This window comes from Hippoglossus hippoglossus, chromosome 10 (assembly GCF_009819705.1).
Source record: "Hippoglossus hippoglossus isolate fHipHip1 chromosome 10, fHipHip1.pri, whole genome shotgun sequence".
In the NCBI taxonomy this organism is placed as follows: Eukaryota; Metazoa; Chordata; class Actinopteri; order Pleuronectiformes; family Pleuronectidae; genus Hippoglossus; species Hippoglossus hippoglossus.
The window spans coordinates 3,660,328-3,685,343 of record NC_047160.1 but is presented as its reverse complement, the minus strand read 5'-3'; positions in this window follow the sequence as shown (position 1 = coordinate 3,685,343).

Sequence of the window (25,016 nt, the reverse complement as noted above, 5' to 3'; positions counted from 1 at the left end):
CCCTCTGCTCTATTACAATGGTAATTAAGAGCAGATAAGCAGTCTGATGGAACCCGTTCAGTCCGATTACACATGGTAATGGCTTCCACTCCTGTGGTGCTTCACTTATTTTTTATTATCTGTCTCCTCAAATAATGATAAAGAAACATAATTTATGATTTATACACATTCTTTCCTGTGTCTGAGAAATTGATTTGGGAAAAGCCATGAAAATGTAAAGGGATTGTCCTCCACCCACAAAGCATTTCAGAGTGGTGGAATAAATACAGAACAAGAGTAGCTGCTGTTGGAGCTTTCCGGATAAAGCCGGGGACAACCAATACAGCACAGACACGACTTGAGGCTCAATGTTACATTCTTGCATCACTGTGTTGTTTTTCACTCAGCTACAGTCGTTGATTTCTGTATAACGATATTCATTGAAAAGAATAAAGACTTGTCTCCTGATTCATTCGCTAATCTGAAAAACTAATATTTGTTATAGGATGACCAATGAATATTTCCATTCCTTTCATATAGGCTATATAATGCTGTTAATTTTCACTTCTTTAAAACATTTTTATACACATTGACAAACATTAACCAAGACTATTTGAGCTTCCATTGGTGTGCTGGTCTTAAAGCGCAGTGTGGTGAGGCATATTGCCCTATACATGCCCCACATGCACTTAAAGCATGAGCTTAGATCATTGCCCTCAAGAGTGAACTTCACTCCTCCATCCGTTGGCTAGTACTTCCTTTGGAGGGCAACAGGGGCCTAAAGCCAATCTGGTTTGCTTACCAATGAATCACATGGCCAACAAATCAAGACAACCATTGATGTTAACATTCACATCTAGGACAGTTAACCAACTTGTCTTTGAACGATGGGAGGATGCTGAATAAACCACAGGAAACCTTCCCAGGCTGAGACAGACCCTGGCCGACTGTTCTTTTTCTGTTGTCTACAGCAATCACAGAAATGTGACTGTAGTGTTCTGCTGCTGCTGCTGCTGCCTCTCATACATACAGTAATATTTTTGTGATAAAACTCTGACCTGACTAAATTGACAAAGGGACACTCATCCCTCTCAGCGTGGATAAAAAGGAAAATTTTCTAGACTGGGAGAAAATGTCACAGCCCATCACAGCATCTCATGCCCTGGACAAAGGAAGCCAAACTGTAAAAGGCAGGGAATGAAGCAGTCAGCGAAAAGTTTTAGTCTGTAGGAAATGAACACGCAATGCAGTGGACAGTTAAAGAACCTGACTGTCAGTGTGTGGAGAAGTGTGCACAACTTTTGATTGAAAAACTTATGTGATAAACTGAGAGCAAATACTTGTGAAAGGGGACATCAGTCGAAATCCGTCTATACCAATACTTCAACTATCACAGATTTTACATGTCACCATACGTTGTACTGTAAAATAATTCAGATATGACTTTAATTAAGCAACCAAAGTATGGAGCTTTAGGACTCCGCAGCTTAATGTGTGTTGAGAATTTAAATTTTATCGTAATTATTTATTCAACGTTAATTAAAAAAGGTCAGATTGTGCCGCCCTGCAGCATCAAAACATGTGTAAATGTGAAAAGGAAAATCCATAAGATATGACAGCATTTGGGCGCTGATTTAAGACCTTTCACTTGCACAAATTGTTCCCTGATAAATAATAAACCACTGCAATGATTCAATAGTTAGACACTTCATCAACAGCTTCAGCAGGGTTAATGAAAAGTACTGCACAGTGGTGCCCAAAATGCAATGATATTACTAAAAGCCTTTATAAAATCTCTTATTGTATTGGTTTTTCCCACCAAGAACCAAGAATAAGCTTTTTCCTCCGATATTGACAATTATGTAAGATATGCTTATACTAAGGAGGTAGATAAATGTTATTTACTATTAACACCAAAACACATTAGATATAATTATTTCCCCCCCAAACTAATTAAAACTAATTAAAACTGAAGACGTCTTCCTCTTTCATGCGCACAGTCAAACTTCTGCCAAACAAAGTGAGTCATACATGAGACCCTTAATGCTGTCAAAGCCAATTAAGGGCGAAGAAGAATAGCATATAATGAGAAAGATACAGATAGTCACATTAGGTAGAAGGCATTATATTGTTAATCATGGCTTCATAAATTAAGGCAGAACAGGTTGATACATAAAGGCATATTGAGTAGATCTACATTGGTGTGGGGGAGTATGTGGATGTACTTGTGTCTTAATAAGCAAGTCCTGGTAAGATAAAGCAGCAACACCTCACAATCCTTTACTTTGAAAGACACCTAATCAATGCACTGAGCAATTAGTAGTTCTGAAACCTTAGCTAGCTGAATAATGACACTTTTACCAATTAGAGTTGTGAAATCGTGTCAATGTTGAGATTGAATTACTTTGATTATACCACAATTATTGTACAGCCAGTGGAGACCTCGTAATTTTCTCTGTGTTACTGCTTCACAGCTTAAATGTCATTAGTGAATAGTCAGAGAGTCACCATTTGATCTTGTAAGATGGAGAGAAACAGCAGGTGAGTGACTCTCTACAGCAAATAGACCTATTACATATCCAAATTTCGTGGGTTTTGGTTTTATAATTGGAGCCAGGATTCCTCCGTGGAGGGATTGATGTGTCAGGCTCTCAGACTCATAAATCAATGTTTTATAATGATAACACATTCCTGTTTGGCACATTACGATTACCATGTTCACCATCTTTGTTTAGCATGTTATGATGCAGTAATCAGTGGTAGAAAGTGGTGAAAATTATACCACTATACTATACTATATATTGTCTCTGTTCATGTATACCAGGGCTATTCAACTTCAGTAGCAAGTGGGCCAAATAAGAAAATCACGGGGGGTGTGAGGGCCGCACAGAATATTGATCAATTAATGGCTACCTGTGGAAATATACATTACTGTTTTTCATTTTTAAACAGTCACACACGCATCTCTTTTCTTTCACTTTATATAATCAGTTACAGACTGTCATTCCATTCCAAAACACAGGAAGGCTATCAAGCTTTGATACAGAAGTGCAAAAGTTACATAAAAAACAAACAAAAAATGAGACAGTGTTTTTCTGACATGTCCATATCCACAAATGTAGAAAACAATTTGAAAATAGTATAATAGTATTCAGATATCAGATTAACAATAAATGAGCCTGTTCAGGAAACTATCAAGAACAATTCCAAGCAGAAATTAGGTAGTTACAGCAGGTCCATATCCCAAAATGCATAATGTAAACTGAACATCTTGAAACAGTATCCATCACAATAATAGTAAATAAGCCTTCAACAACATTTCCAAGCAGAAATAAGGTGCTTTGCAGGTTCATATCCATAAACACAAACAGCCAGATGAATCTGGTAAAACAGCATCCACCATCCTCCATTTTACTACTACACAACTACCTTACTTATCAGACCTCTGTTGTTTTGAGCCTGTTTGACTCAGTGAGAGAAATTACATTGCCTTGATTTGGCAATTTCAACATAGTTTGGCTCATAAGTAGTAAGGGCAACCCTGAGACACTCGTGTAGCTTTTCATTGGTCATGGAGCAACGTGCCCTTGTTTTAATTGCATTCATGTGAGAAAAGCTCGACTCACACGTGTAGGTGGATCCAAACATTGTTAGTATTAGCAGCGCCACTTTTCTGATTGTGGGGTACTGGTATTGGCTAACATGGTTACACCAAAAGTTCACTGCACCCTCAGACAGCAAGTGCTGCTTTAAAGCAGATGAGGACTGGACATCCACCATTTCCATCTGAAGGATGCTCTCATCAATGCAAGACATTACCTCTTTTGCTTTTACACAGAAGTCTGCCTCAGGAATACTGAAGCCTTGGAATCTCTCAGTGAAGTTATCAGTCAGTTTTCTCATAAGGTTTGTCATGACTGGCGTTATGTGTGCCCCAGGTGCTGCACTCAAGAATGCACGGAGTTTTGAGAAGTGCAGCAACCTTTCTGCCATTAGGTCTGACGTGAAAATCGTTAACTTTGTTTTGAAGGTGCACAGCCTCTCAACCAAATCAGCGATAGACTTTTCCCGACCCTGAACTTCCAGATTCAAAGTGTTCAAGTGTCCAAATATGTCACACAGAAAGTGGACTTCTGCCATAAACTGTGCATCCAACATGCGCTCCAAGAAGTGGTGCTGCCCATTTGTGTTTACACGTGCGAAGGAAAGACAAAATCTCCTGGCGGAGTTCACAGAAACGGTCCAAAACCTTTCCTTTGCTGAGCCACCTGACATCACAATGAACCAGCAAGTCAGTGTGCTCTGCAGATGCGTCAGCAAGCAACATACGGAAGAGGCGATGTTGAAGGCTGGAGGTTGAGCGGATGAAATTCACAATGTTCATAACAGTGTCCATGGTGTTTTTCAGATCGCCGCTGAGCTTTGCGCACAGTACAGCCTGATGAATGATGCAGTGTAAAAACTGCATCATACGGGGCTACGGCTGCCAACCTGGCCACCAGCCCTTTCACTCTACCGGTCATAGCCAGAGCTCCATCCGTAACCAACAAGCAGACTTTTTGTAAATCCAGTTCATGCTCATTAAAAAACATGGCAATCTTTTGAAAAATCACTTCACCTGTAGTGTGTCCCTCCAGCGGAACGAGCCCCAGTAGTTCCTCCCGAAAGCGCACTCCATCATAAAACCTCACATATATGCACAGCTGGGCCATGTCGGTACAGTCAGTCGATTCATCCACAGCGATAGACATAAACTCTGCTTTTCGAAGGTTTTCCAAAAGCTTCCCTGCGACATCCGCTGCCAGTAGCTCCACTCTGCGGAGAGTTGATGTGTCCGAGAGAGGCACTTTTTTAATGGATGAAGTGACGCTTTCCTTCACTTTTTCGTCAACAATCATTTCATCAATACGACTCGAACGTAAACTTTGCCATGAAACACATGGAGAATAAACTACGCAGCCTGATGGAAGTGCAGCGCCATTTTCAGCAGCATTCCGAAGAAAGCAATCTACAAATTGTCCTGCAGAAGTGGGAGGAAGAGCTCACAGGGTCGCATACAGTGCACAGATCAATCGTAGATTCACTGAAAAATAATTACCCATAAAATACAAAATATTCCACTCATCTGTCATCAACAATCATAAAGTTTTTGACACTTTGGTATCAACTAAAGGCATCCACACATGCCTTGTTTGGTCCAGACCTTCAGACTTTTTTTGGTCCACTTTTTAGTTTGTTAACAAGTGTGAACGGTGTCTTAGACCGTAGTCCAGCCAAACGGACCAAAAGAGTTTGTCTGGATCAAACTAAATGATGGTACGTGCAAGCATGCAGTCTTTAACAGTCTCCGACTCGGTAAAGGGCCTCTTCTGTCTGGTTAGTGTCCAGGCTACGCGTACAGATGCTATCATGGCTCTCTCTTGTTCCGTACAAAAGCGACTAAGGGCACACTGACCTTGTTGAAAACATGCTAACAGTCCGTTTACTTTCCTCCTCCGTTCATCCGAGCCCTCGGGAAAACTGTTCGAAAATGAGCCATGATTCGACTTGTAGTGCCTCTTCACATTGTATTCTTTCATCACAGCAATGGATTCGCTGCACAATAAACACATTGGTTTATTGCTCATTACGGCTGGCAAAGTAAATAAATACTTTTCAGTCCATTCAATTTGGAATTGGCGGTTTTCACAGTCAACTTTACGACGCTTCAGCTTTGAGAGAGACATTTCGCAGCTTACTGGTAGCGTCAGCTAGCGCAGGTGTTTCAGTGGGCAGCCAGACCAGAGCGCAAGTGAGGAGTGGGTTGCGGCAACCAACACAGGTGCGTAACATAAATACGTAACCATACAGGTTTGGTTGAGGCAACAGTGAAACTCAATGGCTCTGGGTTAGGGCAACATCCCGGGCTGAGCGATGAGGCCAATACGGAAGTGCAAAAAGCTGCAGTTCACTGGGTGGCCACTTGAGGCTGGCTCCAAGAAGGAGTCAATTCCCACATATATATATTATATTATATATACAGTCTATGGTGTGTACACACACATCAAAGAGAACTAAGCAGCTAGTCTGACATCATAGCACCAGGCTTTAGCACCAAGTTCTCTTTGGTGTGTGTGTTCCCTTTGGTGTGTGCTATAATCTCATTTCTGATATCTCCTTTGTCCTAGTTGATCAGTGTATGGTAGGGGTAGTACACGGAGAACAGAGAGAGCACTTCCGACAGGAATAGTACGATTTTTAAAAACTAAGAGAAGTATTGAAAAACAATATCAGAAACATGAAGATGGACATCGACAGCATTCTGCCCATTGTGACATCCTTTTTCCAAGGCATGACATCAGAACAATGGAATCTTTCGAAAAAAGGCAAACCTGATGTGGCCACAATGACCATACTCGGAGAGAAACTGCTGGAAATTGTCATTTTGATGACACAATCCATCCTAAAGGATCTTGAGAGCACAGCTGTGCCTGTGTCTGAGAAGAGTGTGATTTGCTCTTTGGGCAACACACTTCCTCAGGTTTTTGCACTGGCTCTTGACGTTCCAGATGAAATCAATCTTGTAAGTTCAGAGAATTTGACCCAGTTGACTGCTAAAGAGATTGCAGAGTGTGTCAACTCTGTCCTTTCCATGGGCGTGGACAGTGTGAAGGCAACTACTCCTCGTGTCACACCTCCAAAAAGACTACAAGGTATGATTCAACAGGCCGGCAAAATGATCAAGGGACTCATGAGGAATCTGAAACGTATGTGTGCACCTTCTAAGAGCAAAAAGAAGGTCTACCAACTGGTCAATGAAGATGACAGTCAGTCATCATCCTCATCCCAGAAGACAATCTCAGAAGACAGGGAAAGTCTTCTGTCTGCAACATCCACAACTGTCCAGGAGATCATTAAGGAGGAGGTCTCTCAATACACAGAATCTACTAACGCTGAAATATCCGACTATGATTATCATCAGTTGGAATCTGGCTCCACTCTGGAGATTAAGAATGTTGCAGATGACGTTGCTGAGGTGATTGTGGATGAAATCATGTCGCAAAACAAAGATGATCCAGAAACAGCCCAGAGCACACCCTCTCTGAAGAAAGTGTCTGAAAGGATTAGGACAATCGCTGCAAAGCAGTTTGCCCAAGCGTCCATTTGTCGTATTGTGGGCAGACTGAATAACAAGTACTTTGACAGCCTTTACAACCCGGCCTTTGACAAGGTTTTGGGTAGGCAGTCAATGCAATCTGTTACGAGTGATATTGACGCTCTGCTTCCAACAGCAGTTGGTGAGATACAGCAGGGGCAGAATGGGTCTCAATGGATGGATGATATTTTCAGTGGTGAAACCCTCGAGTTAACCAACGAGCTGAATAATATCCTCAACAATCACATAGATAGGATGAGATTTAAGATGACCTCACGACCAAAAGCCTCACAACCACGGTGCACAAGCATAACGGTTTGTCCGCCACGTGCTATAATATCAGCTGACATCCTTGCCATTGTGTGGTGTTTCCTTGGAGTAATGAGGTGGTGGCTTCACACACAGTCAGAAACTCTCACTTCCACGGTGATAACACATAGTTTAGAAAAAGCTGTGTCAGAGGGCCCGATCGGTGGGGCCAGTCTGCCTTCGGCACCTGGTAACGGGTCTGGCTCAGAAAGCAAGGTGACCACTCCTGAATTCAGTGAAGAATACAGAGAAGAGCAAGAACCAACAGTGGAAGGAAGGAAATTACCCATCAGGATAATTGTTCTGAAGCTGGTTTCGAGGATCTTTGCTAAAGCAAAGTTGTCGAACACTCTCAGATCACCAAACACCATCATCGAGCGTCTATTCGAAAACATATGGGTCGAAATCAAGGATGAAGATTTTGAGATCACCCCAAAAATGATGAAACAACTTGACAAAGCCGTTTTCAAAAAAATCTGCAAAAAGTGGCACGGGGTTGTAAGTGTGCTGTTAGAATTGGAAATGGAAGACCCAACACTGGACAAATATATTGTCTCTGTCGTCAAAGATCTGCTTGTGACACCACCATCAAGATCCAGCGCCATCAGCAGGTTCTTCTCCAGACTGTGCAACGCCTTCTCCAAACCTTTTTAATCAAGAATCTTGTTACCAGATTACCAGAATGAAAGTGTGTAACTTGGATAAGTTTTAGTCTTTAGTCCCCCACAGATTCCCATTTCCATTTTAATTGTCGTTGCCTGCGACATTTGAAGGCTTTTGAACAAAGATTTTCAGCAAAGTGACTCTTTCTCCACAGCAGATGTTAAAAAATGAATGTGTGTTTTTGATTGCCCAAAGGCAGCTCCTTGCCGAGTCCTTGCAGAGTGATCACAGTACAGTTCCTCCGGCTGCAGCAATAAAATCTGTACCCTAATGACAAATTATGAGAGGACTTTTAAAGGGGTGAAGAAGAAATGTAAAGTAAAACCCTCCAGCTTGTCTTACTGTGAACATGCGTGGTTTTGACAGATGTTATAATGATGATGCAGTTTGCACATGTTCTGGTGTTTACTGCGGCCGTTGAATGTTGAATAAAGTTTAACAACGATAGTTTCCGTCATTTTATGTACTTTTTTATGCACCCAGGTGCTGCAGCTGAAGGAGAACAACTGCACGGTCTGATTGCAGCTGACTCACTCCCACAATATTTTAAGGTCATGTGACATGGTGATGTTTTGCAGCGCTGGTAAAAGTCAGACAACATTTCTAACCAGCATGCATCACGTTAAATCAGTGCGGTGCAGAGTCACATGAAGTCAAAAGAACCCATGGCTTCCCAAGGTAGCTACCGCTGCTATAGCAACAGTCAATATTTGGGGGCGTGGCTTGTTGGAAAGCCTGGTGCTATGATGTCAGACTAGCTGCTTAGTTATCTTGGATGTGTGTGTTCTCTTTATATATACAGTCTATGGTCTCAAAGTATATAAGAGGCATGTCCGTTAGTTTTATTTTTTCTTACCAAGCTATACTGATTTGCAGGCAGTCTTGCAGGCCATAGTGAAATTCAAACGGGCCGTATCCGGCCCTGGGGCCGCTAGTTGAATAGGCCTGATGTATACTATTTCTGCTTCTGTAACTGCCCAAATTACCTTTGATGACCTGCCTCACAGCAGATGCACTAGGTATCAGCCACAAATCTGAACTAACTGTGCTAGCCTCCTCCACGAACACCTGGAAAAAGGCCCTTGTTCTGTGTCTTATCTCCTGGAATGTTACCTCTCACGCTATTCACACACACACACACACACACACACACACACACACACACACACACACACACACACACACACACACACACACACACACACACACACACACACACACACACACACACACACACACACACACACACACACACACACACTAAATCTGCATAAACAGCACGACTGCCAGTGTTTTCTTCGTCTTTCACATCTTTACATGCTGTAAGATCTGTCTGACCTTCCTTGCAAGGAATAAAGTATTCAGAGACCATTATTCTCAGATCTCTTTATTTTAGAAGCCTCGCCAAGTCAAGTTTCCAACACACTTCTCTGATAGAAAATTAGCTGTAACCATCTATGGCTTTGCCTCCATTCAAGCACTGTTTAAGTAGGGGGTGCCTCAGGGTTCTAGGGCCTATTGTAATCTCTTTCTACTTACTCAGTAAAATAGTAGTAATAAGAGCAGGGATTTCTTAGCTAAACTTTGAATTCATCGCTGTTAGACCCAATCAAAGAGCAAGTGCAGATGACTGCATCATTCCTAAACTTCACAGTTGTGCTCTTCCAGACTAAAATGCAGCGAAAAAAATTTCAAACTAAAATGGGACCAACATTGTTTTTAAAGTCTCTGTAGCCTGAGAACCAGGTGTAACTTTCAAATTTCATGAACATCCATCTAATAGCTGTTGAGATATGTCAGTCCAAAGACCAATTGACCGACTGACATGCATGGCGAGAATATGTCTTACAGCACATAAAAGGTCTTTTACAATTGACAGTCTACAGTAGGTATGTGTGTGCCAGTGATAAGAAGTTAAAACATGTAGCATATCTTCACAAACATTAAAACATTTGATGCTGATATTCATTCATTCGTCCATCACACACTAACGCAGAACATCTCGCTTGCAGCCAATCAAGAAAGGAGATGTGTCAAAGATGTGATGTAACCATGTGAAACATTCTATTGTCCAATCAGCTTCCACAATGACCATCACCAGCTAATGTACTTGTCATACGTTGAGAGACCTGGTGGAGACCAGTCTACAGCGATACAGTTTAAGATCAATGACATCAACGCAGAGATGATTAGAGATGAGAAATGAGAGAAGGTGAGACAGGCCGGAAAATTACATCACTGGCAGTAAGGAAAGCATCAACCAACAAATGAGTAGGAGGAGAGGGAGGGAGTGACGAGGGTGAAAAAAGAAATTCCAGCAATGGGAAATGAGGGATAGAAGGGAGATGGATGGCAAGATCTTATAGCAGTCATAACATTTGTAGAAATCCTATTAGTGATATAGTAAATGACTGTGAAATAATCGTATATAAATGATTATTAAACTAGTTTGCGGTAAACAAACATTTCCTCACTACCTCCTCCTTTCATAAATAAGGAAATGAGATCCCACAGCTAATGAAGTAAGGTCTTGCCTCTCCAGTTATGATAGGAAGTCTTGGAAATGTGTTTACAGCTGACATAGTGTATATAAATTTGTTTGTTTCGAGGAGGGAAAGATGGGAGAGGAGAGAGCATTAATACAAAAAAAGGGTAAGAAGTAGATGCAATGAGTTGTGACATGTTTGCTAACATTTTGAGACATGGGAGAGGCCATGGGGGTTCAATTTAAGTTCTATGGTACATTCATATATTATTAATTTAGTTGTATATATCGAATTATATAATATGTCTGAGGAAAATGCTGATATTGCCAATGGGCACATATTTGCCCTCTGTCATTAAGTCTTTGCATTTCTTACATTACGTCACGTGCCTGCTAAATGTTAGCCTTTGTGGCTTGTAGATGCCGACTGCATATTAGCATCCATATTGCCATTGACTAGCAGCAGTGCTCTCACCCCTGAACCACTTGAATGTCAAGGCACACTGTGTATTCCACTTCCCGCTGTAGGCCAGCAAAAAGAACGACCTCCTCTTCATTTTAATTATTGACTGTGCAGTTGGAGGACCTCGGAGTTGACCAAGGTGTTCAGCACACTCAAAACATGAGAATTACCAGGTTAAGGAAATAGTAAGCCATGCCTTTTTCCAATTAATTCAGACATCTGTGTTCTGACTTGTCATCACACTTTTTTGTTTTTGCAGCAGATCCTGAAGCTATAATAATCAATATATGCACTCACCCCTAATTACTGAAGTAAAACTGGGGAATGCTTAGAATGTAGTTAAAGCCCAAAATGAGAATATGAAAATAGAAGAACGAGGCCAGCAGTTAATTGAGGGCAGTGGGAGAGGAAAATTATTCAGCATGGAGAGAAAAGAGATAGAGAGAGAGAGAGAGAGAGAGAGACATTCGGATTTGGACTCAAAGCACAATAATTATTTGTGTGCACTTATTTGTAACACTGCATGCTGGATGTATCTACCATCGGATGTAGATAAATAAGTGGTTACAGATAAATCCTGTGAGCTAATTAGATCTATCCCTACACTAACAGAATATCTTCCTATTCTTATTTTGTTTCGATGCCAGGTGCATCAGGGCTGGACTGATTGTTCACAGAGTGCAGCATCTTTGACTTCTTTCAAGTACGAGGCCAGAATGGAACCATTTTGACTGAAGAATAGAGGATAAGATAAGAAGTCCTTTATTTGTCCCGCAATGGGGAAATTTGCAATGTTACAGCAGCAGAAGACAAGGATAAGGTGCATTTAGATGGTTCAAAATTAAAGTTTGAGTCAAATTCACAGGTTTTTGTGTTTTGGTCCGTTTGCTTCCCCAAAACAAACAGAGGTGCAGGCATTAGTTGGAGCAGTTAAATGGCTCGGAAAAGATAAATTGACAGTGACTCCGTGTGTCTTGTCTTCTCTCTCTCTCGCTCTCTCTTTTTCTTTCACTTATATTCCCTAATTGTAGCTGCCTTCCTTTTTGTCTTTTTATGTCCCATAGAGTATATATAAAGATGCAGGACATAATGGCTCCCTAAAGTGAAGCCAAAGCATCTAGATCGGCCCCTGGTGGTTGACTGCAGCATAGATCATAAACCCTGCCATGTTAAAAGGATGGGACATGGAACAAAATGAAACAAAGTCAAAGTACATATCAAATACATTCACTTGGTTCTGATGGATTTGCATGCAATGTATGTGTGGCCAATGTTTCGTTTCATAGTCATATCTCTGTACACTGGAGAGCTTTTTGTTTAGCACTGTACGTTCATCAGTCCGTCAATCAGTCCGTCCCATTACCGTGAACGTGATATCTCATGCCTTGATGGAATTTCCCTCAAATTTGCCATAAATATTCAATTGGACTCACTCATAAAGTCACTTGATTTTGGAAGCGAAAGGTCAAGGTCATGGTGGCCTCACAAAGTTATGTTTTGAACTAAAAAATTAACAGATTTTTGTCAAAGGTAAAGATTACAGTGACCTTTATATGAAAAAAAACGTGTAGAATTGTGTACACAGAAACTGCACTGTAGTGTGGTAATTCTAGATTTTGGTATTTGGCATGTCTATCTTCACCTTATCACCGCATCCAACAAGCACTCAAGCTGGAGTGAAATCTGACTGTTCAGATCACCTTGAGGTGGATTCTAGCCAGATGTTGAAAACTTGAAAATGCATTATTATATGCATCTGTATACTATCGGGGGAAATAACCATCCTCTGGCCATACGGGCCTGTCCCCTCTTTATGATTACGACAGCTTCTTTTTTTCCCCTTGTTAAAGCTTCACAGTAAATCAATAAAGTGATTTCTTCACACAACTAAACTAAGATATACAATATTACGTCCTCACATATTCTACCATTACTGACGGCATCTCTATGATCACACCAGTCACTACTGCTCCCTTCATCTCTGTCAGACGTCTTATGTGCAAATACTTAAAACATTAATACACCTCCATTTATAATAGACACTGTCTTTTCTCATCAATGTTGTAAAGTGATCTTGATGTTAAGTTATTTTGATGATGTGCTCTGCTACTCGCTGCATCTATCCCTCACATGTGGCTCTCTCTGAGGTTTCTAAGTCTTCCCCCCTGTTAATAGTTTATTTTTTGGGGGGGTAATTTTTCCTCACTTTTGCTGAGGGTAGAGAGAATGTCTCACCTTGTTAAGCCCTAAGAGACACACTGTGATTTGTAAGTATGGGCTATACAAATAAAATGTGATTGAATTGACTGAGATGATCAAACACTATTTAATGCTCTGTGGGGGGGGGGTACATTGGTCTGGGTGAGGGAGCAATTTGAGTTATAGCATGTAAAGACATTTTAGTCTTGTTCATTGTTCATATGCAATCATTCATATTTTGGTTTTAGGTTACAAAAATCTCATTGTAACTTAACTGCTTAAGTAAGTGATTTCTTCTTCTTTGGTGTTTTTGGCAGTTACCAAAGAGGTTCAGGTCTGGGCTGGAGCCAACCCGGATTCATAGAGAGCCGGGATAAAATAGATTGTGAACAGATTTGTGAGCTGGCCAACAAAGATGAAGAAGAAATGTGACCTCTTGTATTTTCATTGTAGGAAAAGCACAGATCAAACTAATTCTGTTTACCCCAACAGTACCCTGGACCTTCTTTAGCTACATTGAATGCAATCATTTTAATGTGATCATGTCATCATTTACAGTGTTTAGGCCGATATAAAAAGCCAAAGTGTCAATCAAGATATTTTTTCGACGGCGAGTTTCTGCAACGAGAAAGGTCTTCAACAATGGAGGTGAATCAAATTTAATTTGGAGCCGTTTACAGATGCTGAAAGATGGCATTTAGAAAATCAAACAGCAACATCTCTGTCCAGGTGCAGTGTCCTGGTTATTCTGGAAATCTCTCTCAAAAGCTTTTAGAGTAACTAAGTAAAAAGTAGTTCCCACGAAAACGGTGGCACATGCTGGTTATAATTACTATATTTATATTATTTCCTGACGGTGTGTTTCAATATTATTTTCTATGATCAGACACTTTAGTTTCAGTTTCACCACTCGCTTGACATTGAAATACAATGAACATCGTTGGAGATATGAGGTAGCTGTGAGTGGTCACTTCCGACAAGCGTTTCTGAGCAAAGGGTGACATCGGGGCTTATTATCCCTGATAGAAACATTAGGTGTGACTCATTCTCAGAATAACAAACCCTTTGTCCTCGGCTGATTTGCACTGAACTCTGGCATTGACTGCATCCTTCACCTCCCTGCACTCACCTCTTCTCTACTCCTTTCCTTACAAGTTATAGGTACCATTAAAAATGCGTACACACACACACAGACACCGAAACACACATACACCAAACCTAGGAAGGGTATATGTGCCATTAAATTGAATGAGCCAGTGACTTGATCCAAGGACAGACCTACTGGCCTTTTACAGCTCAATATGTACCACCCGCTCAAGTGTGAGGGTGCATCATCGCTGCCATCCTCGCAATCATCAGATACGCTATAAAAAGGGGGTCACAAGAAGTACAGGGTGCAGCCAAGGTTAACATCTTATCTGGATGTAAATTGGTACATGGTTGACAACTCATGAACGGGAGTTTGTCCTTACAGGTAAAGATCAACTCAAAAAAACAGGTCAACTGAAATGGATCAATGTTTTTATAGACTAATAAATAAAGTATATAGTAGCATTTACACTATTTACAGTCAAAGTGCTGAGCAGTTTTCAAAATAAGGTCCAGACACAGTCCTCCACTGCTGCAAGGTTTTATTTACACACATGCATAGACACACCCACCCACCTACACAGACACACACACATACTCACAGTGGCTGATCTTTCATTGGTCTGTATAATTATATTAATCTGGGTTAATGCAGATGAATGAAGCCAAACTGTTTGAAAACAAACGACTGAGTCACTGACACACACATTTGTTTACACAGAACGAATGTGCCTATTAGAAAAGGATGGTTTTTGTAGAAAGTGGTGATTAAATGGGCTGCATGGCAACAATGAATAAACATTAGACAGATGTTATGATGTCACGTTTATCTTTATCTTGAACCTTTTCACTCCCGTCCGCTGATGGATAGTTTTATCAGTATCCTAATCGTCGAAAGATAGAATCCAAATTTAAAAATATTATAAATTCAATTTACATTCTCTTTATTGCATTCATAGCAAGTGATGGAGAGTAATTGTGTTTCCTGGTTTATTGGCTGAGTAATGATTATTTCTAAATGGACCAAAATCAAAGCTTTTGCCGCATTAACTTTTTCAATAAATGTCCTTATCGTGCCTTAGCTTCCAATATATTTCCTTTCATGTCAGCTCACCTACAACCAGCAGATTCCCATGCATCCCTGTAATATGATTAACTTTGTGTAATTATGTTGATGATAAGAGTAACAACAATATGACGACAATGGCCAATAATGCATCTGTTTGTTGGTAAATGATGTAGAAACTGAATGTTTGAAAAACACAACTATATAGACATGACAGTAGTTTTTGTTATGAAGTTAACAGAACAGATGGGGATTATTAGAAATAATAGCCAACAGCAGGACATGAAGTCATTGTGTGAAGAGAACCAGTAGAGAACTGGGCAGGTGTTTTGGTGTTTCACAGGAATTGACTGATGCTGGAGTCTGATCATTTTGTCTGTTACGATGGTCACTGTGTCAAATTAGGTGATTGCAGTCAGTAGATTCTTGGTGTGTGATGGTCACGACACATGACCTGCACAGCAATTTACCACAATGGAATGCAAAGTAAAACTATATTATTTACCACTCAGACTGTCTACCCCCTGCCGTGCACAGCACTCCCTTATATGATGTAATTTGACGCATTGTGAATAAACGCTACAAGCGTTGCTCACACATCTGACTTACTCCCTTATGTCTTGCAAAACATAATAATGTGCACTTATGTTTCTAATGATCATTTCCAGGGTATATTAAGAAAAATTGGGCAGCAGTAGGTCAGGAGGTAGAGAGGGTTGTCCGCTAGCCAGAAAGTTGGTTCGGTCGATAAGACTGGAAAAGCACTTTATAAATTCAGACCATTTACCATAAATTGTGTTATTAATGTATGTGGTTAGGCCAACAAGGTCCTAAATGTCCCAACAATATCTCCAGCTTTTAGTCAATACTACAGTAGGTCTTTGGAAAACTTATGTAAAAGCTTTTTTAACATTGTGGACTATAAGGAGTTTGAAGGGAGGGCCTCAGGCGGTCACACCGACCCAGATGGGTGCAGCTGAACTCAAACAGTCAGGCCTTGTCCATCTACTGTCATACAAACATGGGCCAAATGTCTTGTCCCTGAAACGGAAGCCAAACCGTCTCTGACCTGGTGGTTGGCTGAAGAACAGGTCATAAACTCTGTTAGTGGATGGGACATGGGCCAAACTAAAAAGTCAAAACATGTCAAATACATGTTTCCTCAAAGATGGCTTCTGTCATTTGAGGGAGTTTTTAAAACACACATACTGCTGCTGATGTCCTCTGTGTCAGGGTTCATATCTTTGATTTGTTGGCTTTATTTCTTGATTTATGTACATGCTTTGGTGCAAATATAAAAAGAAATTCTGCATATATTCAAAAGGTAAAGTATTAAATGTACACAATGCAAGTACTGATAGTGTCTTATATATGTGTCGTCAAAAGGAATTCACACAAAAATGGGAGGTACTTGTGTCCAAATTTTTTATTTTAAAAGTGACTGGACACAGAAAATAAGACCGCATTTCTGTATGAAATGACGTTCATCCCTAAAGATTTTTAATAGATTTAACTCAATGTTCTGATGGACAGCAGGATAATATGAGTCTGTGGGTAACAACAGAGAGAAAACAATGTATATTAATGAAAATATGCCGTGGAAAAAATGAGAAAAGGTGGCAGGTATTTAAATTGTGTGCCTGTATCTGTTCTATATGTCATTACCGTTCACAAAGAGGTAATTATCATTCTTTGTCCACCCTCGAACTTTCCAATTGCTGGTGTTCTATAGCAGCTATTATTCAGCTTCCTGCTACAGTATTCAGTTATCACTAACCTCCATTTTCCTGTGAGCCAGCTGGGAGGTCAACTCTACGCTCAGAGGTCTCCGAGGTCCTCCAGTTGTTGAATAACAATTAAAACATCTCAATTGGTTGCCATTATCCTAATAGCTTCTCTGCCTGTGTTTTTCAGTGGGCCACACAGGACTGAATCAGCATAAGGAAGTTCATTCAATTGGAGTCAAGTATTTAAATGAAGTTCGAAGAAAAGAAACACACTTGAGCACATTGTGTCAAATGTTATTTGCAACTTTATTTAACCGGAGCTGGAGAATTAATGGGTTAAGGAGGAGCTTACTTCAATGCAACTGTACTTGTTGTAGTAACACCAGTACTAAAGTGCTGAACTATAAAGTGGCAGCACATGTGCACTCAACAAGGGCAGAGATGTTGTAGAGAGACTGTTGTAGAGTGAATATTAGGAATAACCACACGGAATCAAAAGTCCAACAATGTTCTGTGTAAGAAGTGTGTGCTTCACTGTTTCTTGTAAGTGGCAACAACAGTATAAAGTTTATAATTCATTGTACAGAGGCAGCACAACAAGCTGTCAACGTGGATCATTAAATTAGTCTGATTATTTAGACATCCAGCTAATATGGAGCAAGAGGAGCATTCATTTGGGGTTGAGTGTGTGTATGTGTCCACCAGATGAACGAGAAACTTAACTGTGTATGTCGCTGTGAGCATGATCGTGTGTTTGTCATGAAAGCAGCTGCTTAACACCGTCAGCTGGAAACCAAGAACAGGAATTTGATTGAGTTTACGGGTCAAAAACGAGAGCACCACCTGACCAAAGATGATTAACAGGGTGACATTAAAACAGAAGCTACTTCATTGTGCCTCACTGTAGGTGGTTCCTCTCAAATTGCACTGAGGTGGCAGGAAGTCCACACCTGAACTGGCAGCCTCCCCCCACTCCCTGCCCCCTTGTGTGTGTGTGTGTGTGTGTGAGATTGTTCCTTCTTAATTACAGCAGCGAGTCAGGGCCACCAGCTGCCAGCCCTCATCACCATCATCGACTCTGCTTCAAAAAGCTGGTTCCCACCTCAACACTCGCATCACACACATCTCTTGTTCAGTCAGTCGTGTTTTCAGAACCTCTAGAAGTTTTCGCTCTGTTGCATTTGCCTCGTTGTTGATTCCTGTTCTCTGCCTGCAGTTACTCGGCTTCACTCCCTCCCTCCTCAGCCACCTGCTCTGTATGCACAGCTCTGCTCCCTGGACCGCACTCCCCCTGGACTGGATCCCACCAAGCCCTCCAACCTCACCCAGTTTCCACTCCGCACTGGATGTGACCTCAGCTAAGCCCTGCTCTCCACTGTGTTCTGGCCCGGTTTCCTCAGCCTCTCAGCCTGCCTCACAGCCAAGCAAGTTTGTAAATGAAACTATTTCCTCCAGTCTCTGAATTCTGCTCACAGGTTTACTGCCAGCCTTAAATCTGCTGAGGATAAGCACTTCAGTGCCATGTGGTAAAGGTGAGGACACACAGGTTTTAGTGTTTACCTGTACTCAAGCAGATCCTCACTACTTTGATTGTTGGTTTCAACCAGGTAACGATTGATTTCTACTGTTGCATCTGTTTCACTGTGCCATCTGGAACAGTACTAATACTGCAGCACTGCATACTGAAATATACCAGTACTAAATCACTATGACAAATACACTGAAGTAATAAACTCACTAGAGCTGTGTGTAGCCTCAGCTCCTACTGATGGAGCAATTGACAGTTTCACTTGTAAGTTCCATGTGGCTTCATGCACCATGTTGTAGCTCAGCATAATGGACATTGTAATCACTTTTTCTCCAAAATGCTCTGGAATTATGCAGGAATGCAGTAAAAGATATTATTTTAGATGCTGACACCCTTCATCATCTCCACTGTAGCCAGGGGAGTGTCACATATCCCAGTTTGAGTCCAGGAAGGTTTCGTTCCAGTTGCCCCGGCTCCTCAACCCTCGATGCGGCCTTCCAACCCCTGATGCTGACTGCAACATGAAGCATGAGAAGCTAGAAAAATACCAAGGGCTGACAAGGAGGAAAGGGAAGGTAGCACTTTGGGCTGTAACCCCAAAACTGGGATAGTTGCACCATTAGATTCCAGGAACAACATCTGATATTTCTGTCCAGTAGAGACACTCCTAACAACTAAGATACTGTGGAGAACCCTCAGGCTCCTCTGGCAGAGGACCGGGGCTTGGAGGAAATGCCAGACATGAGCAAGTGGGGAATTATTAAAAAGATATGTATATAAATACTGTATGTCCCACTGGCCCTGTCATTTTAAACAGTCGTTCCTGCATGAGGTCTGTCCTTAGGAGTGTCCATCTCCTCGTCTGAACCAGTCTTTTCCTGTGGAGCTCAAATAGGTGACTAGTTTTCTGGACTTTGCGTGTCAATGAGGGAAAGGAGCTGAGTGATTTATGAAGAATAGTCAGATAAGTCCTTGAGCTAGACCCACTGGATGCCTCAATTGTAAAGCCTTAGCAGCATGTGCTGTCATATTTAATGTTGCATCAGTAAAATCACATTTTACCTCATATGAAATTTCCAGCTTGTCCATTGGTGTATGCATCAGCAGTGCCAAAATGTTAGGTGTGTGACATGAAGGAAAAATCTCCACTCCAAGCACAAACAGTGCCCAGTTCTTTAATTCTAGGTCTGCCACTAATGCAACGCTAATATTTTTCTATCCATTATTTTACCAATAAATTCTTTAATCTTAACAGAGTAAAAAATATGAATGTAAAACAAGCCTTGAATTTGGCCTAAACATTCACTCAAACACTTATTCAATGGAAATCCTCAATGGGCCTTAAGAATCTATTTTAGCAGCTACATGGACAAAAGTGATAAATAAAAAAGACAGAGTGGTGTTGTCTTTTCTGGCAGTCAATCATCAAGAACAGGTTCTGAGCCTCTTTTTCTATTTGACTGAACTGACTGATGTCAGAACACTGGAGAGGTTCAAAGAAAAAGAAAGGTATAAAATATGGGACGTGTAGTTTTTGAACACTACTCTTTGCTGATTAAAGTTGATCCACATGGAACTGTTAATCTGTTTGTCCCGGTCTCAGGATTCTATCTCTGAGTTGGGATTTCACAGTTGATTGTTTTTTTATTTTGCCATTAAATCTCCATCATAACAAGGTAAACCGAAACAAATTATCATCAACACAAAAAGCAAACATCTTTTTATTTGTACTATTGATTTTAGAACAGGAAATGAAAAACAGGGGCCACGAACCCAATTCTATTTGACTATGTTTATGTTTTCATTCACATCTTTTTGTACAGCGAAAGGCAATAGATTGTGCACTCTCTTTTTCAAGGTTGCCCTGATGATAATACACTGAATCTTGCATCAGCCAAGCTTTTCACTAGTGAAATGATTAAAACTAAAGCACAAACATCCTCTAATGACTGGAAAATATGGAATAAAAGAGGTTAAATTTAACCCCTTACCCTTAAACAACATTTCACATCTACGGTCAATTTAGAGTCTTGCTGAGGTAAGATTTCCATCCACTGCACCACCGTGTCGCCCAAATGGACATCTGCAATGTTTTCTCATGTTTTACTACCTAATATCTTTTGACATGGGAATAATTTTGCTAACCAATTTTTGAAGCTTTACGCAGTCGTTTTGTTAGCTGGTTTAAAATCTCATATGTAAAATTGCCGTTGAGTTGAGTTGCAGACCCAATAATAATTGCAGTAAGGCCTCTGATATGAGGCTTCTTTGGGTTTGAGACATTCCAGTGGCTGGAATAATGAGATTATATTGTGAATCAAATTGGATTTTCTATATTGACATGTGACCCTCACAGGCAAGAAAAACTGTCTGCAAGTGTTTTTATATTTATGAACTTGTCATGATACCTCACAGATCTCATTATGAACAAAGTTAAAATGTTTGCTGAAGAGCACAAAGTAAGGATGAATAATGGAAACTGTTTATCTGACCTTCTCTGGTGTGCTGGATAATTGAGTTTGGATTGGTATTTTATTTTGTCAACACAATGCATTCAGTTTCAGCTTGATTACATCATCATATCAATCTTTCTTTCTCTAATTTTGAGTTGCTCTGTTTTGCATGTACTCAGCGCACCCGGCAGCAACTTTAAATGACTACTTTATCGGTTGGAATTATTCTATTTTATCTCTGAACATGCTCACCCACTCATGAGTGGCAAAATTTCCTTTTTACCTCTCAGCATGTGATGGTATTCAAAGCTTGTAGCTGCAGTGCATTATATCATACATGAGACCAGCCTCACACTAAATATGTATCTCTCTTGGCTTCATTTTTCAGTCTGCACACTGCCACAACTGGAGTAAACACTGTTCTTAATGGATGCTGACAGAGGCGGTGTATCGAGCTGAATACAGAAGTGAGTCTTGGCTGTTGAACAGGAAGAGGTCTTGTTTTTTGGGGTTTTTTCCCCGTGGACCGCAGGGTGTCTTGAGCAGGCCAAAAGCCAGCACAACACTCCCAGTAATTGAAAGCTGTTCCAATCGAACCGAAGTCAACCACAGCCTGCTTTGTGTCTTTGTCTTATTGTGGGTGTATTTGATGCTTTACAGCAGTCGCGCTGCTCCCTGACTCATAACTACCTTGATGTGTTTGCTCTGTTGTGCTGCTCCATCTGCAGTCAACCTCCTCCACGCACATCGTTGCTTTTTCATGTTTGCCTCCATCCCTCCACCTGTCAGCTGTATGTTTTCTCATGATCACAGTACTAATTAAGTCTAATCGGCTCCTGAACATTTCGTCTGTCTCTCTGTGCTCAGGGCAAATGTCTTTTTAATCATGCCGCCTGCAGTGGTGCTGTGAGGTAACCTGGAAACTGTGTGTGTGTGTTTATAGCTGTAGCTGAGGCACATTTGAACTGTCAGAAATACACTTTGCTAAGCACTGTCCATCACTGCCGACTCCTGAAAGAGTTTGTGTTGTGTTCATGTTTATCATAATAAGAGCAAATATAAGATGTTTTATTTTAGATTTTAAAACAATGGGATTTCTGACACATCTAAACAATTGTTGCCAATTGATGACAGATTTCATTAGCTCAGATTCTGCTTTTTTTGTTACTATAGTGGCTGTGCTAATCATGAATATGTTTTTTTTTTGTAGCACAACCTTCACACAGTTCTGGCCTACATAATGCTATGGTAGGACTGTAGTTAGAATGCTAACATGCTAACATGTAAAGTGTCATCATGTGGTGAGCATGTGGACCCAAATGCAGGAGCTGCAGCTTGGTTTGGGAAAGATAGTTTATTGAGAAGAAACTAAATAACTAAATAAAGTCTTTCATGGTCAATGGTGGCAAGTTTAAGCATAAAAACAAAAGGGTAAATCCTTAAAGAAAGAAAAACTGAAACACGAGGAAATACTGGCTTCAACTGATCCAGAACAGGACAAACTGACTGAGACAAAGGGAAACACACAGAGTTTATACACAAGGGAAGAGGCAGCGGTAACTGAACACAGGTGAACCACATTATGAACAGGTGCCGCCGATCAGGAAACAGGACAAAGGCAGGAAATACAGCGAAAGACACACAAGGACTGAAATTTCGAAATAAAACAGGAAATGGAGAACTCAGAGCTGCACGCAACACAAAACCAAACAAGAAAAGCGAGGCACTGTCCATGATCATAAAATGTCCACACAAACAGAATCCAAAACTGTCTTTCAGAGTTTCAAAATAGAGTTTTCAAATAAAGTTCACATCATTTTTAAGTCATTCATAAGAACACAAGAATAGTTCATATTAGTATCGGTTTCTTGAGACTACTTGAGTTTATCTTTGTTCTCTTTTTTTATTTGAATAACAGTTGAGTAGTTTACTAGCCAAATTCCTTATTCACAGTTGAATGTAAGTAATAACAGCTGTTGAAAATGTATAAACAGTCCCAACAGTCAGTCGGTGTGGTGGGATTAAACCTGAATGTTTGAATATTGAAGCTAAAACTACATACATCTCTGGTTGAGCTAATATCCTGTTTACATTTTGGCAAATGTGAATTATGGAAAGTCATGTTGCTCTCAGTACGAGCACTCACATTCACACTGTACGGCCAACAGGATTATCACACTGAGTAAAAGTCTGTCACTGCAGCCTCACATGATGCTGTGGTGCTGCCGTGTGGTCATCTAAGTTACTCTTTCAATTCTGTTCGCTCCAACTAGTCCGACCCAGAGTCCTGCACGGGTACATTTTTGAAAAGCTCTAACACTTGACCCACAACCCGACCCATGATTAAAAACACATGCTACACAGTGACTTGTGTAAAATGGCATCCTTCTCCTCCTGTCTTGGTGGTTGAGCTGTGTTCTTAGACAAGTTTAATGTGTTTACTCAACGCAGTGCCTAGCTTGTGGCTTTCAAAAGCTAATACATTGTGTCACTTTTTACAAACAACAAAGCCACTGAAAACATATTCACCTATTTCTGTCCATATGTGATCCATTTTGATGTTCTAGCTTGTTTGATGTCCATAGTGACAGTTATTTGAGCAGAAGTGAAGTGGTCAAAGGTGATATCATAGGCTTTCACAATCAATCTTTGCAGCTGACAGGGCTTCCTGAAAGCTGATTTAGATGTTAAAATACAGCAATCATTTTAACTTCTGATTTCTCCAGAAACATATACTTCAGTCTGCACCCGATGTCTACGCACATGTATTTCATTTTTACCTGTGCCTGTACCCGTGAATTTATATAAATCTTTTTTATTACACGTCACATAATGTTTGGCAGCATCCCCTGGGTACCTGCAAACATTGCAGGACTCCATAGTCTGACCATTCTCCATCAAGATCTACTCATTTGATAGATGCTCTAATAAAAAGTGACTTACAACTTCATCTGACCTCTCTCATCATTAACAAGTTTCCATCAGCAAACTGCTGCTTGCTGATTGTTGTGTTGTTTTGGCTCTATTCTGAAAAAATCTGTGAATTTGTTTTCTCTATGAACCCCCCTGTGAAAATACAGTAAACATTATATGAGTAAAAAACTGTACAACAAGGTTATACAAAGGTTTCAAGTCACCAGTAAACAGACACAGACCTTAGAGGTCCGTTTATACTGAGGATTCCTGAGGTCTGTTCAGTTCAGCTCTTCTCAGATGTACACAAGTAACTAGAATGAAAGAGTGGGTGGTCCAAAGGTGATCTGGATCCAATTTTTTTGGATAGGAAGGTAGTTGGGTTTAGATGTGGAATGAGGTTAAAATAAGGATATTACTATGACTAGGTATGTTATATCATATTATTCCTTCACATTAAAGTACTCATAATGTTACTGTAGTGCAGTATTAAAATGAAAGAGTTGTTATTATTCTTTATTTATCAAATTTTTTACAATAATTATTAATTATCTTTAATATTTTAACCATTTATTGTGATTATTAGGCATTTTAAAGATGACTTTAACATCTGTGGTTCTCATAATTTCATAAACTGAATGATGGCACATGTTGGGACCTGGTTTTTGGGAGACCAAAGCTCTGCCTATATGTGCAGCCAAAAGCCTGAAGCCGCATTTCCCTCCAGGACTCAGTCTCCCAGGGGCCATCAACATCACACAGAGGTGTGAAACCCCCCCCCCAGGGACACAGGTTTCAACTCCCATTGGTCACTCTGGACCCCATGACCTGTGAGGTCACCGGGCCAATATAAGGCCAGGTCTCCCCCTCTTCTGCCCTTTTTCTACAATCCTTCCACAGGAGGGAAGGCTGTTGAGCCTCTTCTCCAGCTCACATCTCTTCCCATCCAACTCTTCGAGAGGAGCACAAAGGTGCAGCTTCCAGCTCATCTCACCAAGGAAACCTCT